Source organism: Mchenga conophoros, linkage group LG22, assembly GCF_057382185.1.
Source record: "Mchenga conophoros isolate Kocher_MC1m ecotype Shallow Benthic linkage group LG22, M_conophoros_male_GT1.1, whole genome shotgun sequence".
Taxonomy (NCBI): domain Eukaryota; kingdom Metazoa; phylum Chordata; class Actinopteri; order Cichliformes; family Cichlidae; genus Mchenga; species Mchenga conophoros.
This window is the reverse complement of record NC_140546.1, coordinates 28,720,443-28,737,429: the sequence shown is the minus strand read 5'-3', so window position 1 is coordinate 28,737,429 and position 16,987 is coordinate 28,720,443. Positions and strand designations below refer to the sequence as shown.

At 40.7% G+C, this 16,987-nt stretch overlaps 1 protein-coding gene across 5 annotated transcripts in view; it reads right to left on the bottom strand.

Moving 5' to 3' along the window:
- The window catches only part of hivep3a (HIVEP zinc finger 3a), a 59,619-nt gene that overhangs the window by 34,204 nt on the left and 8,428 nt on the right, over positions 1-16,987 (bottom strand). The window contains exon 1 of one of the 5 annotated variants that reach the window (XM_085261464.1): positions 12,145-12,872. The exons of the other annotated variants lie outside the window; for them this stretch is intronic. The gene's annotated coding sequence lies outside the window, so the exon portion shown is untranslated. Of the gene's footprint in view, positions 1-12,144; positions 12,873-16,987 lie in introns of those variants that run through there. 5 annotated transcript variants of the gene reach the window in all.

The window sequence follows — 16,987 nt, the reverse complement described above, 5'->3', positions numbered from 1 at the left end:
CATCTTCTGTTTCAGTCCGTTATTACGCTCTTAAATCCTGCTATTATTCCTGCGTCTTTTGCGATCTTACAAAGCTTCAAACGACACGTCAACTATTAAATCAGTCGTCGACGATTTTGATAGTCGACGTAATCGTGACTAGTCGACAAATCGTGGCAGCCCTAATCCACAATATACTTTATTAATCCCAGAGACAATTATGTGGTCACAGTTGCTCAAGACAGTTACGAACAAGTTAAAGTACCAATATAAAATATTACAATATACTACAAAATATTACAAAATAGCTCTAATAATACAAAGAGCTCTAATATATAAATATCTCAATATATTACACAAAATTGGAAGTTGAAATTCAGATGCGCCCCTTATCATACCGACTTTGTTATTAGTGTGAATGCTGATTAAGCATTCACAGTATTGTTATCCAATTATTTATTGTCATTTTCTCCAATTTCCCATGGAAAATTCAGAGGAAACAAGGGGAGTTAGACAGAAGCATGGCAAGCAACAGAGGTCATGAGCTGGAATCGAAATGGGGGCTTTACAGTTATGCAACTCTCAGCTAGAAAGCAAAGCCAAATTTCCCCCAAATGTCAAACTAGTGGAAAGCCTGGATTGGTTTCTGCTGTTCCAAAGTACCAACACAGACAACAGAAAGCACGCACATACAGTAAGACAATTATAATTGGAAACACTCTTTAGTGACCTTCTGAACTTGCCAGCCTGTGAATCAAAAACTATATATTCCAATGTAATTGTCTGACAGGGACCTGCAGTGTGTCACAATTCTTGGGATATTTTCATGAAGTAATTGTTGTAGTATCTTTTAATCATTTTTTACTGACGCTTATATGGACAATATTGTTAAGTTATATTTGTTTTACTTTTTACTTTTACTTGATTATCCATGTCAAAGTCTATAGGAAGCTGATTTGCATTGACAGATGTGCGGCACAGACAACCACAGTGTGAACAATTCTCTTAACAGTTCTGTTCAATCCTGCTATGTTTGTTGATCTATATGGGTGGGCCACCACCAAAGCCCTATTTAGAGCAAGGGAAAAAAACTGCTTACAGGCTGCTGGAAGTTGTGTCAGACTCTGATGCTGCAGCACCTTCCTGGCCATCAGTGCTGGTTGATAAAAGTCAGTACTTTGTGGCCTTAGATTTTAAAAACAGCAGAGGAAAGGACTCAAATAACTTTTTTTTTTGCTCTGTTAACTTCATTAACCTCAATGTATATCATATAGCTAAAAGGTACACTCTCTATTAAAAATGTGTTAATATTTGCAGAAGCCCAGGAACAAAAGGCTCATTTACAGAAAAGTTAGTAAATCATATTTAGAGCAGCAGCAAGCCAAATCAGGAACAAGGAGTTTGACACAAAAAAATGGGAGGCATTGTGCAAGTGATGAGAAAACAAGCTGAAAATGGAGAGAGGAAATGCTAATTATAGGCAGAATGACCAGCTGCCTGCTATATTTGTCCCCACATCTAAGTTAGGTTGTTTCTGCGAGAGTTTTTGGCTTCAGGGTGTGAATGTGGCTTTTGGTTTGGTCGCTGACTGAAACTGTGACACTATTTCCATACCCTCATTGATTCTGATAACACAGGCATACTCCTAATGGCTACACCTGCAGTCAAATAAGGTAGCTTACATCTCATGAGACTGTGTGAATCATTTTTATGTGGACATAAATAGGTGGGATTCATTCTATCTGCTGAGCCACTTATGAGCATTTTCCGAATGAAAGGAATTGTTTCGTTTTTGCTCCTACGTGTGAGAAATTCAACAGAGAAAATGTCAGTCCTCTAGCAGGAAATCCACACAGACCCCCAGCAGGGCACACTTTATATATAAATGATGACATCAGGAAAAGATTTGAATTTGTGGTTTCCAGCTCTGCTCTTTTAAAAACTCCCTACCAATATAATGGCAAACACTGTAGGTGACTATACAGCATGACCACATGAAGAAAGGGAGGTGCAAAAGGCATGGAAAGTCATGACACCAGCTAAAAAAGATCAGTAATTAGAAAGTAATCCTGCCACTTAGTGCAAATTAATATTGGCTGGTTCAGTTCCAACTGGTCACTATAAAAAGGTGTCTCATTACCAAGGTGTCACACAAGACAGATTTCATGATGGTTAAAACCAATGCGCTCTCTCAAGACCTTATTGGTGCAAAACATATTAATGGCATTGGTTACAGAAGAACTTCTAAACTACCGAAGGTTCCAGTGACTACTGCTGGGGCCATAATCCAGAAGTAAAGAACATTATTTCAGCATAAACGAGCCACAACCAGGTTCTCCAAGATTTCAGAATGAGAAGTGAAAAGAATTATCACAAGAGTTGTCCAAGAGCCAAGGATCACTTGTGTGGAGCTACAGAAAGACCTGGAATCAGCAGGTAAAATTTTTCAGAGAAAACGATAATGAATTTAACTGCCATGTCCTATATGCACACTCACCACGTAGGACTTCACTGTTGAAGAAAAAAAAAAAAAGCATGAAAAAGATTGCTGGAAAACATTTAGACAAGAAAAGCCTGTGAAATACTGCGAGAACATAGTCTGATGAGATAAGGCTAAAACTGAACTTTTTGGAGTTCAATAAAAGGCACTGTATATCACCCCAAAAACACCATACCAACAATGAAGTTTGGAGGTGGGAACATCATCGTGTGGCAAGGGCGTAGATTTGGCATGGACGGAAGGGATATGTCCCCACCAATATCCAGCGATTACTGAATTGTCCCCACCAATAATTTGATCTCTTCGAGTAAAGAAAAACAAAACCGATAGAAAGAAAAAAACGATCTGTCAACGTCTCATTCACCCAGCGGTGCAGAAAGAGTTAAATTACTTCTCTACTGGAGTCCTCGTGTGACAAATATGGCCAATGTGATTGGCTGTGCCTTTCAGGGAGCTCTGTTTAGTTTTAGCAGCGGCAATCCTGCGCTGCGAGGACCTGCAGGCAGTGTTGCCAACTTAGCGACTTTGTCGCTATATTTAGCGAGTTTTCAGACCCCCTTAGCGACTTTTTTTTTTTTCCTAAAAAGCGACTAAAGACAAATCTGGCGACTTTTTCTGGTATTATTGGAGACTTATTTATGACGACTTTTTGACGTGAAACCGCGTATCGCTCTTACTCTCAACAAGCAGCGGTGCTGCCGTGGGCACCTCACCCGTGCCAAAGCACTCACAAGCGGAGGCTTTCTGGCATCGTTGTATTTTTACTCAGTTGTATATAGCATTTGTATTCTATTTTTATCTTATTGTATATTTTATTCTATTTTATTCTACTGTATATAGTATTTTATTTTATTCTATTCTGTACAGTTGTGTACTGTATTTATTCTTATTGTATTCTAATTTTTGCTTAACTTTTGCACTGTCCACTTCCTGCTGTGACAAAACAAATTTCCCACGTGTGGGACTAATAAAGGTTATCTTATCTTATAGTCCTCCCCCAGCTGCTATCGGGGCAGGAGACGTTCACACCTGTGCGTCCAAACGCTGCTCCCGCACTGACTGTAACGCAGTCAGTTCTTCCTTTACTGTTATGCTGTTTTGTGGATCACAAGGTTTAAAACTACTTATAAACACACACACAAAGTAACTCAACCAGAGTGCCTATTTTCGGGTCACTTTTGCCGGTCCAGGCCCGGATAAAGGAGCAGGGTTGGAATTGTGACATTAAAAAACAATAATTGCTAAAAGAAATTTAATTTGTAGTTCTAAATAAATTCTAACTGCATTTAGGACGTTTTTTACTCCGTCTCTTCCACAATGTCATTTCTCTCTCCAACAACGTAGGTTACAATTACATTAGCATGACGAATTATGCAAATTAGGTGATGACGTCATTTGGCGACTTCTAGCGACTTTTAGGACAGCCAATAGCGATTTTCCTTACTGAGGAGTTGGCAACACTGCCTGCAGGGAGGAGAGGAGGATGGCAGCAAGAAAGGAAGAACCTGGATATAAGAAAGTATTTTTCAAAGAAACCTGTAAGTCACTTAAAGTCAAGTTCACTCATGAAATGTGTCCGTCATAATAACGTTACAGGCTATGCTAGGCCATAAATGCCAACCCTCCCGAGTTTTTCGGGAGAATCACAAATTTCAGTGCCCCTCCCGATAATCTCCCGGTGTCACCATTCTCCCGAATTTCTCCCGTTTTTCCACCCGGGCAACAAAATTGAAAAACCATATCCCAGATTGGCTCAGCCAATTCCAGTTTCCAACAATGGCTACTACTACTGCAGCTACTTAGTTTTAGTATTACTCTTATTACGCTTTCTGGGTCGCAAAATAAACGTTTAACATATTTTCAGGCGAGAATGTAGCTGAGTAAACTTCAAATATCTGAGCCGACGAGAACAGCAAACTCCGGACACATCGTTTTAGGCGTTGGCCCACATCAGTCTAAAATTGTATTTCACTATGAATAACGTGTTGCCATGTCCACCAGGAGAGACTGGACAGTATAGATGTAAAACAAATATGTCAGCAGTTTATCTCAGTTAACGAGAGGAGCAGGCATGTGTTTGGCTCCTTCACATAGTGGACATTGGTTGTAGTGTGGGGCACGACTCATGCATCCTTCTAAGACTCATGCATCCTTCTTATCACTGAATCCTGGCTACATCAATCCATTCCAGACTCTGCTATTGAGCTAGCAGGCTATACCACACAGCGACATGACCGAACAGTGGACTCCGGTAAGCGCAAAGGAGGGGGGCTCTGTATGTATGTGAACAACAGCTGGTGTACCAACACAGTGATAATAGACCGTCACTGTTCACCGGACATTGAATATCTGACTGTTAAATGCAGGCCCATCTACCTACCTAGGGAGTTCACCGTTGTCATAATAACAGCTGTTTACATACCACCAGATGCTAATGCTAACTCTGCGATCGCACTCCTGCATACAAACATCAATAATAAACAGAGCACTTACCCTGACGCTGTACATATCGTAGCAGGGGACTTCAATCACGCAGACTTAAAAAGAGCAATCCCCAAATTCCACCAGCACGTCAAGTGTGCCACTAGGGGTGACAAGATTCTGGACAAAGTTTATTCCAACATCAAAATGGGCTACAGGGCCAGACCTTTGCCACATCTGGGTCAGTCTGACCACTTGTCACTGTTTCTAATCCCTGCATATGCCCCCCTCAAGAAAACTGCTCTTACCATCACAAAGAATATTACCATATGGCCAGAGGGTGCCTCTCAGCAGCTGCAGGACTGTTTTGACAGGACTAACTGGGATATCTTTGAACATCAGGACTTGGAAATGTTCACAGACGGTGTCCTCTGCTATATAAAACACTGCATAGACACTGTTACAGCAGTCAAACGGATCCGGGCTTATCCCAACCAAAAGCCCTGGATGACCCGGGAGGTCAGGCAGCTGCTGAAGGAGAGGAACATTGCGTTCAGGTCTGGCAACAGGGATTACTACACCACAGCCCGATCCAACCTGAAGAGAGGCATCAGAGAGGCAAAGGGGGACTATAGGAGGAGGATCGAGGACCATTTGAAGAGTAATACCAGCCGGCAGGTGTGGCAAGGCATCCAGCACCTAACCAACTATAAGATCAATCTCGGAGCTGCGGACGGTGACCTGGAGCTGGCAGAGGAGCTGAATATCTTCTTTGCCCGCTTTGAGACCAGGGTACCGGAGGTATTGGAGCCACAGCAGCAACACGCCACCCATAGCAGCACCACCCTCACCCTGGAAGAGCACGAGGTGAGGCGCATGCTGCAGGCGGTTAACCCGAGGAAGGCGGCGGGTCCTGATGGTGTGCCAGGTCGAATATTGAGGGATTGTGCAGGACAGCTGGCTGGGATCTTCACCAGGATTTTCAACAAATCCCTCGCACAGGCGACTGTCCCACTCTGCCTGAAGTCCTCCACCATAGTCCCCTTGCCTAAGAAGCCCCACATCACCGGCCTGAATGACTACAGACCGGTGGCACTCACCCCAGTGGTAATGAAATGCTTTGAGAAGCTGGTCCGCAGACACATCACAGCAGCCCTGCCCCGCAGCCTGGATCCACACCAGTTTGCCTACAGAGCAAACCGATCCACGGAAGACGCTGTAGCCACAGCACTCCATGCTGCATTAACTCACCTGGAAGAGCATGGTAGCTATGTGCGGATGCTCTTCGTGGATTACTGCTCAGCTTTTAACACCATCCTTCCACACAAACTGGTGGCCAAGCTACAAGACCTGGGGCTTCCATACAGCACCTGCATGTGGATCAATAGCTTCCTCTCGGGCCGTAGACAGAGAGTCAGAGTTGGCCATCACACATCCTCAGCCCTGAGTCTCAGCACTGGCTCACCCCAGGGCTGTGTGCTCAGTCCACTGCTCTACTCTCTCTACACACACGACTGCACTCCTCGCCACCACAGCAACATCTTTGTGAAATTTGCAGATGACACCACAGTGGTGGGGCTCATTTCCAAGGGAGACGAGTCTACGTACAGAGACGAGGTGGAGCAGCTGACGTCATGGTGTAAGGCCAATAACCTCCTCCTCAACACTTCAAAAACCAAAGAACTCATAATAGACTTCAGAAGGAAAAAGGCAGAGATCCAACCACTATTCATAAATGGGGACTGTGTAGAAAGGGTGGCAAGCTTCCGCTTCCTGGGAGTCAATATAGAGGAGAACCTTTCCTGGAGTGTGAACACCTCCGAGCTGCTGAAAAAGGCCCAACAGAGACTGTACATCCTGAGAATTATCAGGAGGAATAACATCACACAGAGACTGCTGGTGTCCTTCTACAGAGCCACCATTGAGAGTGTTCTAACTTACTGCATATGCATCTGGTACACTAGCTGCACAGGGGCTCAGAGGAAAGCACTCCAAGGGATCATTAACACCGCCCAAAAGATCACTGGCTGCCCTCTCCCCACACTGGAAGTTCTACACAACGCCCACTGTTTTAAAAAGGCCCAAAACATCATAAAAGACACCTCACATCCTGGCCACTCCCTGTTCGAACTGTTGCCCTCAGGCAGACGGTACAGGGCAATCAGAGCAAGGACTAATAGACTCAAACACAGCTGTTATCCAACTGCAATAACACATCTGAATACTACAAAAAAAAATGTCCATCACGCCACTCTTGTGTTAATCTATGCACGGTCTGAAGCATGTGTGTGGGAATGTATGTGAATGTTTTACTGTTATATCTTATTAGTATTCTATCTATTTTATTTATTGAATTTTATTGTTTTATTTATATTTTGATATTGCTAGGGATGATGCAATGATCGGGGACCATTCTTAATTTCGTTGTTCTCATGACAATGACAATAAAGTTTCTGATCTGACCAGTAGTCCATGTCTGTTGCTGTAATAGTTCATGTTTAGAATAAGAAATCTCAGCTCACTGATTTGATCGGGGCAATAGTGCCTAAAATGTTGCATAATTTTGCTGAGAGATCTTTTACTTTGTGGTAATCTTAGATGAGTAGTTTATGGACAAAACCCAACAGGTCATTCAGTGTTCCCCTAGTGCTAATGTGTAAGAGATGTTGGTGTAGTATAACTGAAGTAATGTTGTTAAGTCCTTAAAGTCATATTCTTTTATTGTAATGACTTATTTGAAGCTATTTTTATTTTTGTATGATACCTGATATATATGGAATATGACTGAAGTAAACTAAAGTCTAAAATACTTAGTCATTTGTTTAATAGTAATAACATTATATAATTCACATATAAAACTATGAATTGTAATTTTAAATGGTTTAAAAGCATGTAGAATAGCATATGTAAGTAAGTATGTTTCTCTTTTTTTTTCTTTTTTCTTTTTTTTTTTTTTAAATCAAGAAGCAAAGACAAAAAGGGAAAAAGAAAAAAAAAAAAGAAACGGGGCAGGGTTCGGTGGCTGAATCATCCGTCCCCCACCAATGCCAAAACCAAATCTACGCCCTTGTCGTGTGGGGATCCTTTTTTTCAGCATACGGCATTGGCACATTTCATATAAGTAAAAAAAGGATGAATGTAAAAATGTACAAAGACATTTGTGATTAAGTCATGCCATCTACCAGGATGGTGAAGGTGAAATGAGGGTGGACGTTTCAGCAAGACGATGATCCCAAACACACAGCCAAGAAAACTCAACTGCTTTTAGAGAAATAATAAAGCTGACAATGTCCCATCTAAATTAAGGGATTTTAAAAAAGAAAAAAGAAAAAAAAAAAACCCGTAACATTATTCTGTCTTCTTGGAAGGCTTTGAGGTTTTGTACATGTGTTCCTCTGTGTTAAAGTGTGGAAGTGAATGAGTTTGAGTCTGTAGCGTTTCAGGGAGAATGTGGTGGCTGCAATAAAGAGAAGCAAACATATCAGCACTCTGAGGTTTGCCCTGTGCTTTGATGTGAAGTTTTTGTGCTGCTGAAAACAAGATGTTATGATCATGTAGACATTAATTAACAATAACTCAATGTCCAAACCTGAGGTCAGTGTAGAGCTGGGCGATATGAGATTTTTTCATATCACGATATGTTTTTTTCATTTCAGGCGATAACGATATCTATCACGATATAAGCCAAATAACTATATTTGTAAGATTTAAATGTGCCGTTGCTCACAAGTAAAATGTGAAATAATCAGCAGCTTGTTTTGATTTAAATATTTATTTCTCATAATAAGTTCAACAGGGTAGATGTACTTAAGGAACATGAGACTTTTTCAGATAAATAAAGGCAAATATTGCAAACTACACAAAAGGCAGCCGCTAAAGCGTTTAAGTTTCAAAATAGAACAAACGAAACAGACTAAATTGTCAATTCCACTTAGAAACAAAATATTAATTCTAAAAATAAATCTTAGTTTGTTTTACAGAAGATCAGACAAAACTGACTAACTTTTGTCAATATCAAATAAACTGAGAACTAAAAGGAAATTCTCAATCTCTCCTTGTTGTATAGCTTAGCTTTTCAAACAGTTTTAACAGTTACTTTAGTCTGACAAAAGCCGAATGACGAATTAGCGCTTCCAGTCAGAGACTGAGGCTACGTCCACACGTACACGGGTATTTTTGAAAACTGAGATTTTCCGTTTTCGTTTTAAAAAATAATCCCGTCCACACATAAAGGCAGAAATGAAGGAAAACGCTGCTATGAACATGCCAAAGCAGCAGGTGGCGCTAGATTCCTAACCGTGCAGAAATGTTGGCCAATCAGAAGTCTAGAAGCCTCGGTGGGAAAAAGTAAACAAAGCTGGGGCATAGAAGCAGAACCGAGTCGTATGTGTGGAGGGACAGTAACTGTGTGTATATGTAAGCATTTAAACACTGCAGAGAGTAGAATTAACAGTAACAGTATTGTAGAAATTCATTTCACCGAAACAATAACGTGGCGCACAGTGTGACGCATGCACCAGTTTATTGTATTTCCAGACTTGCTTTCGGCACAATTTACAGTGCACGCTACTCTGTTTTTTGTCAGACTTGAAATAGCCGAAATACCTTCACACTACGGAACTTCTTTGGCTCTTCCGTTCGACAATCTCTCCGGCATTGGAACCATCATCTGTTTTCTCTTCGGTCACGCTCAGTTGATTTTTCTAGTCGGCACACTCATTTCCTCCATTACGTGCTGGCTCCATTACCCGCTGGCTGCTTCCCAAACAAACACACTTGCGGCTTGGCACTTGTGCTGTACGTAACAAGTCACGCGACGTGACGCTGCGGCTGTGATTGGTTCGGCTCTGCGCTACTTAATTTGGATTGGCTGACCTTTTTTTTTTTAAGAGGACAAGAGCGGCGAGGTCTATCGCGATAGCTTAATTTCTCTATCGAGTAAAAGTTATATCACGGTACATATCGTTATCGTTCTATCGCCCAGCTCTAGGTCAGTGGCTCAAAGTTTTACTGACCCATGTACATTTTTACTGCCTTGTGAAAAATGCTTTTCTGTCTGAGACAGATATCTCTATGTATGTATATTTAATTGAGACACTGTTTTACATCATTTCACTTTTAATCCCCTGACCTCCAAATTTAGACTCACCGCTGTTCACTTCCATGTAAAATAGGACGGCTGCCGTCAGCCTTCAGCAAGCTGTATCATTTAAACATGATGTCAGACTATAGTAACAGTCAATCTGCATGTTTTAATGTAGCCTTACTGTAGAATTTTTGCTGTGTAAAACAAACGGCGGTGGATGGAGCAGCTACAAAGTTTTCTTTTCTTCACATTGGAGTTTGTTGATCAGGTGCTTTGATGAAGGATGCACTAGCTTTTTCCCCCCCAGTAAAGTTTTGATGGAGGTTACAGGAACAGTGCTGCTGTTTTGGATGCCACGTTAAACCAGCATCATCATCACTTCTGTTGTTTTATCAGTTTTTTTTTCTATAAAATTGGGCTTAATGTGGTCAAATGTTTTATCCACACGCTGCTCCTAAAAACATTTGTATTGCAGGTCTGTTTTTAGTCACAAATGTGGGTGAAACACTCACCACTGATCATGGTTCCATGGTGCACTACAGAGCCGTGCATTAATCGAACCATCAAAGCAAAGACTTTGTGTCGATAATTTTTTTTTAATAATAAAATTATTCAAAATACTTGAATTGTTGCAGCCCTGTTGTTGCAACTACAATAAATGGAAATACAGAGAATTAATACTGATTGTTAAAAGAAACTACTTCTGCTATAGACTGCATATAAAGGATTGATGGAGTAATGTCATTCAAGAAGTCTTGAAACTAATGATTAACATCATAAACTCATCTAACAATTTAATGAGGTTATAAGAAAGGGAAAATCTTCCATACACGTTTGTAGAATTTGACCGGAGAAGTCACCCACTGTCGGTTTAAGGTACATTCATATTGGCTTCCCTTTTTTTTTTTTTTTTTTTTTTTTTAATATGTATGATTTGAATATATCTATTGGGCAATGCAAAATTATATCCAACTTTCTTTCTTTTTTTACCCCAAACGATTTATAGAAGAAAAAGTATTTTAATAAAAATAAATGTAAGATTACTTACAGCTGTAAATGTGGAAATCTCACAAAAGACTTTCTACTGTGATAAATGATTAATTTTGTGCTTAGCCGAGTCCAACATGTTCATCAGTGGACAGAATTTGTTCTGCTGCCTTAAAGACAGAAAGGTTGCCATACATTCATAGTAGTGATTAGTCTACAGTACTTTTAGAATTTGGTGTTGGGGCTGTTGACTATTTTAAGGTTCACAATAATAGATTTAAGAGTTTTTAATTCTGTTTCACAGTCATAGCAGCTAAAATATTAATGTATAATAGATAAGAGAGAAAAGCAGGAGGGATTAGTTTGTTACAGTTCTGATGGTGCTGAAAAACTCCACACATGGCACAATCCCCCATTAAAATGAACATTATACAGTTTTCTGACTGCCTTCAGTCACGTGGAAAACCATTTTAGAATGAGAAAGATGATGGACACAGATCCATCTCTTCACCTTACCAATTAAGCAAAACCAATTAAAAGATATTGACACATATGTATGAAGCAAGGTCATATTTGGATCGTTGAATTCTTGAAGAGAAAAAAAAAACCCTATTCACCATACAGGGATGATATTTCTTCATGTATTTCTTCAATGTCACATTTTGTCAGAGAAGAACTTTACACATTTTCAGTACTGTAAGATTATCAAAACTGATTTACGAAAAAAAAAAGATTGTTGAATGTTAAAGTAGATCTTGTTATAGATTTCTACATTAAATTCTATTAAGGGCAGCTTGGCTTTTAAAGAAGTGAATGTGGCCGAGGCATAGGTGCCATAAAGATGTTTCAAACCAAATCATTCTGAGTACCAAAGCCGTGACAGCGCACGGAGCCTCAGTGCATGAAAAGAGCTAAATCAGGAAACTAATGGAAACCAGTGAATAGCTGATAACAACCGCGTGCAAAGTCTTCACAGGGGAGTGAATGCGTGCAGCAGGCAGCAACTCTGTGCGATGTGATATAACTCAGATGGATCAATACTAACACAGTAGAGCCTGGTGCATCTGGCTAGGTTGTCTGCTGGGTTAAGCAGGATATGGAACACAAAAGTACATCCTAGCCTGTTTTTATTTCAAGTCTAAATAAATAAGTGAATAAATAATTTGCTGACCTTTTGTGCATCCAGCTCATTAAGGTGCAGTTCATTTCAAAAACAGCGTGCCAATTTTTGGAGAAAGCACAGCTCAGATCAAACCAATCCCAATACAATGAGGTTTTTTTTCCCCTCAAGCTGGGCAGTAAATGCAAACCAATCTGCCTGGATCTCAATGTGACGTAATGCAGAGAGAGAGCAGCCATATGTGCTCTTATTTCACCAACAGTGAATCAACAGACAGGGCTGAGGCAACCTGCCAAAGAGCCTGCTTGTTCAGGAATCTATACTGTCAACACACAGAGTGGCGCGAGAAACTGCTGTTACTGTAGGCAGCAGTAACAACTGACAAACACTTCTGAATTAAAGCAATAACTGGGACGTGGCCACGAACGATCTCGAGGTCTACCTGTGGGTACCAGCTGAGTCAGCAGTAGCTGTGTGAAACCATGCTATCTACCAGTGCTGCACGATCAGATATAAGAGTAGTACCGAGGAACAAAGCCACCGACACAACTAAAGCAACATAACACAGAAGCTACTACCATGGGGATCACAGAAAATCACAGCCTTTAACAACAATGACATGTCAACAGGAGCATGCAGAGCAGAGGGAGACAGTGTGATGCAACCCTAAATACCATACACACACAATGCAGCATGTATCCACTTTAAGGCTGCTAGAATCAATCATTTTAAACGACTAATGAATCAGGTGGCAGTGTGATGCATTACACGTCACAAACCCACAGAAAGTTACTCTCCACCCTCAGCTTCATAAAGCAGTTCAGCATCTTTCACATCACTGTTTTGGTGTTGTGGTGAATTTTGACACTTTACAGTTTTGGTCCTCTCTAAATGAAAAGGCTCTGATAGCTGTGACTTACCTGCAGGCCCATGAACAAGACTGATACACAAATAAGAGAATGACTATTGGACTTAAAAGTTATTACATCTCACACCAGTGACGTCATTTTGAAACCATTTGATTTTGTAGCCAGATGAAACTAGGAAAGAAAAAACAAGATGAATGATGCGCAAGCTCCAGAGCTGAAAAATTAAGCCAAAGTGGAAGTGCTAAAAACTTCAGTTCCTAAAATGGCCACTTGAGGCTGCATCCAAAAGGAAATCAATACCCAAAATGGGTATTGATTTGGATAATGGGTATTACAGGCTGGCACAAACATGGTTTTGGTCTCTTTGGTCCCCCCTCATAACAACTAGATAAAGGTGGGGGGTTTGTTTTGTTTTTTTAAATATAACACAGTGGGCTTGATGCTGAAGGCCAGTGGCATGACCACCCTCGCACTTAACTAAAAAAAAAAAAAAAAAAAAGTAAAAACAGACCATCCTGCAGTCTTTAAAAACACCAATAAGACAAATTGAATTAGATTAAAAAAAAATACTGCTGACTAGGGCTGTGCAATATGACCAAAATCTCATATATAACAATTCTATCATCCCGATAACGATATAAATCACAAAAATGTAACATTTTCTGTAAATTCTGTGAATCTCGGGCAGCTCGACTTGCGTGAAGTGTTTGCAGCTGCGCGTCATGTAGCTGGAGTCGAGTGTTTTAACCGATGCATGAAACTATACATTTCTAGACATAAGCTGTAACGCCCGCCGTTTTCTTTGTGAGTATTTATTACACGGCGTGCTGCGGGGAAAAGCCTGTTCTAAAGTTTGAGTCTAAGGTTTATTTTTTAGCACCTGGCGGCTCTTTTTTGCTTCTCATCCGTAAATAATCTGCTCTTTCACGTGATTCAGTTTATTTTGAAAAGTCTCAACAGGATCTTGAGCTTTATTGTGAAAGGTTTATGTGGAACATAAACAAGCGGACACGCGATGCTGTTACCGTCGTTGTTGCTAACCACAACGCATAAAAACAGGCGCTTGTCCGTCCGTAGTGTATATTACGTATATTAAATATAAGAGAAAGAGAGAACTTTAAGAAATGAATATAGCCACTACAGTGTCCATCAAAATGATGAAAACAATATTGCCGTAAACAGTTTATTTTGCGAAACCACGAAACAAACGACAGCGTAAAATGAAACGATAGACGTTTTTATATCGTCATCCGATATATATCGCTATATCGAACAGCCCTACTGCTGACAACTCTTGTATCTTGCTGTGGTGTTCCTGGACGTCTTTACCTTTCTGCACTCGTTCCAAAAAAAAAAAAAAAAATCTATAGTTATCATCAGAATATCTACTATCAACTGATGCTTGACTGGCATTCTGCTACTAATTAAGGCATAAGTTTAGAGGCACTGCCATTTTAAATAATAATAAATATACATACACAGTCAGCTGTATCCAATCCCTGTCTGCTTGGCCTCACCATCACTAATTTAAGTAATTGAACTGGACCTTTCCTCAATGTTTGTGCTGTTGTTGCCTTTTAGATCATTTAATCGAATTATTTAACAAATACTTGCTGTGAAATGCAGGCCATCCAAATAGTTTGTCATCCAGTTCTGGCAAGTGAAACTCTTTTTACTTATTTTTTTGCAATAACTACCATGAATACATGTCTATGCATTGCATAGGTCATTGATACAATTAACACTCTTTGCACTTCACACTCTGGTCACCTTAGCAACAAAACACCACCCCACCATGAGGGCAGACAAAATGTTAAGGTTTAGGTTTCAAAACATGGAGCCCGAAAGCCAGTTTAGGAGGCCATGGTAAATATATCCATTTAAAAAAAATAAATAAAAAATACAGTCTCTATTGCAGCAGGGAAAGGTGCTCCTTCTGTTCTGCTATTCCGCTGTGAGTGGGAGGGCAACTCTAACCAACCTGCAACAGGTGGAATCTGTTCCACCTCTCTGCACTGAGCTCACCGAGGCTGTGGAGCAGAACTGCAGCCGTCTACACCTGTACTCCAAGATGGTAGCAATGGGACCAACTTTAGAAAGACTCGCAAGCCCCAATTACACTAATCTGTTTATTTCTTGTAAAGCAGGCTGCTTGAAGGAAAAAAAAAAACAAACAAAAAAAAACTTACACACAATAGTGTGTATGGTTCCTTGCAGCACACAGGAACACATAACCTTGATGGATGAATTAAAAACTGCCAGAAAGGTGAATGTGGGTACATTTTGTGCTCTCCCTCTGTGTAGGTGATTTGTGAATGAGAACTGCAGCTGACAGGCCTTCTGCCTCACAGGCTGCTCTCTCCTCAGGGGTCACAGAAACCAGAGGTTTCTCTCCACCTCACAGAAACCCAAGCTGGGCCCATACGCTTGCCTCCGGGGTCACTGATGGCATCCAACCCCCTCCAGAAGAGGGCTGCAGCTCGGCCGATGGCCTAACAGCTCGCAGAGAGAGCACACATGCTCCAATTCCCATACACACACACACGCACGCACGCACTGCATGCATAACACCCGAGCATACGGCATTCACAAAGCACACTTGCACGCTTTTCTGCCAACATGTTTTCCCTGCGTATACACGCAGAGACACCCACACACACCCACACCCATACCCACACACCCACACAGGGTGAGTGTATCCTTTCATTAACAAGGATGAAAGTCAATTTCCACTCCTGTCGTGTTAGGCTGGCCGCTGGTGGGGAGGAAATCTGTTTGCTGATGGCAGTTTTGACATTCAAGCTAGCGTCTCTGTGGCTGGGGGAAGCCCTGTTTGTCCTGATTGATGATCAGGGCCAACAGAGGGTCTTCTACTGCATGACTACCTAGAATACTGTCACCCTCATCAACACATACACGTGTGTGTGTGTGTGTGTGTGTGTGTGTGTGTGTGTGTGTGTGTGTGTGTGTGTGTGTGTGTATACACATCCTTGCACACGTCAGTGCTTGGACCTAAAGTAGGATGTACATAATACATACGTGAGCTTTATAAGTGAAGAATCTTATTTATTACTGCTGTAGTTGCTTAGAGTTAAGAAAAAGAAGAAAAAAAAAGGGATTTGTCAGGCGCGAGGAGTTTGATGATATATTACATTGGGAAGCGATCTGTTCCAGTGCAATTTCAGTATTATATACTGTAGCCAGTGTAGAGGATAGGAAATGACTGTTTCCTATTTCAAACTTGAACTGCAGTGGCTCGCCAGAAGCAAGTAGTTATAGTCTTGTTACTTAAAAATACACACTAAAACCAAGTCATTGGTGATCATTTAAGTCGACAAAACAGTGTAAAACCACCAACAAAAAGCTTGAAACGTAATAGTATGATGCAATGTATAAATATAAAATATATATACATTTCTTTATAAGTGGTGTGTTTGGTGTTGGTTGAGACTTCTACAATTACAGCGTAAGGGTGGGAGAAAAAAAAATCGATACAGCATAGTACTGCAGTGTTTGAATGGCAATATTGTATTGATGGTGAGACACCAAACATCGATATTTTATTAAATAAATTAAAATGGTCTTGGAGTACTGTGAAAAGAGAGCTCATCTCATGTAGCACTGAGATAACTTACATGAAATCAACACGACCGAAAAACCACCCAATGATGGACACAGCTGACAATGGGAATTCAGAGCAACCAAATGGTGCTATCACGCAAGTGAAATTCTGTCTATGTAGACACAACATATACACACACACACGTGTGTGTGTGTGTGTGTGTGTGTGTGTGTGTGTGTGTGTGTGTGTGTGTGTGTGTGTGTGTATATAACAGAGAGAGAGTTCATTAAACAGACTGCCAATAACTATCAACTTCACCACATGCAATCACAGACTGACTTGGTCTTATATCAATATTTACAGCAGGTTTTAGTAACAGTTTTGATACAGTTGAAAAGCTCATTTTGCAGTAAATTTGACATAAACCTATTGCACAGGATAACACAGGTCTTGGTAAAAGTTA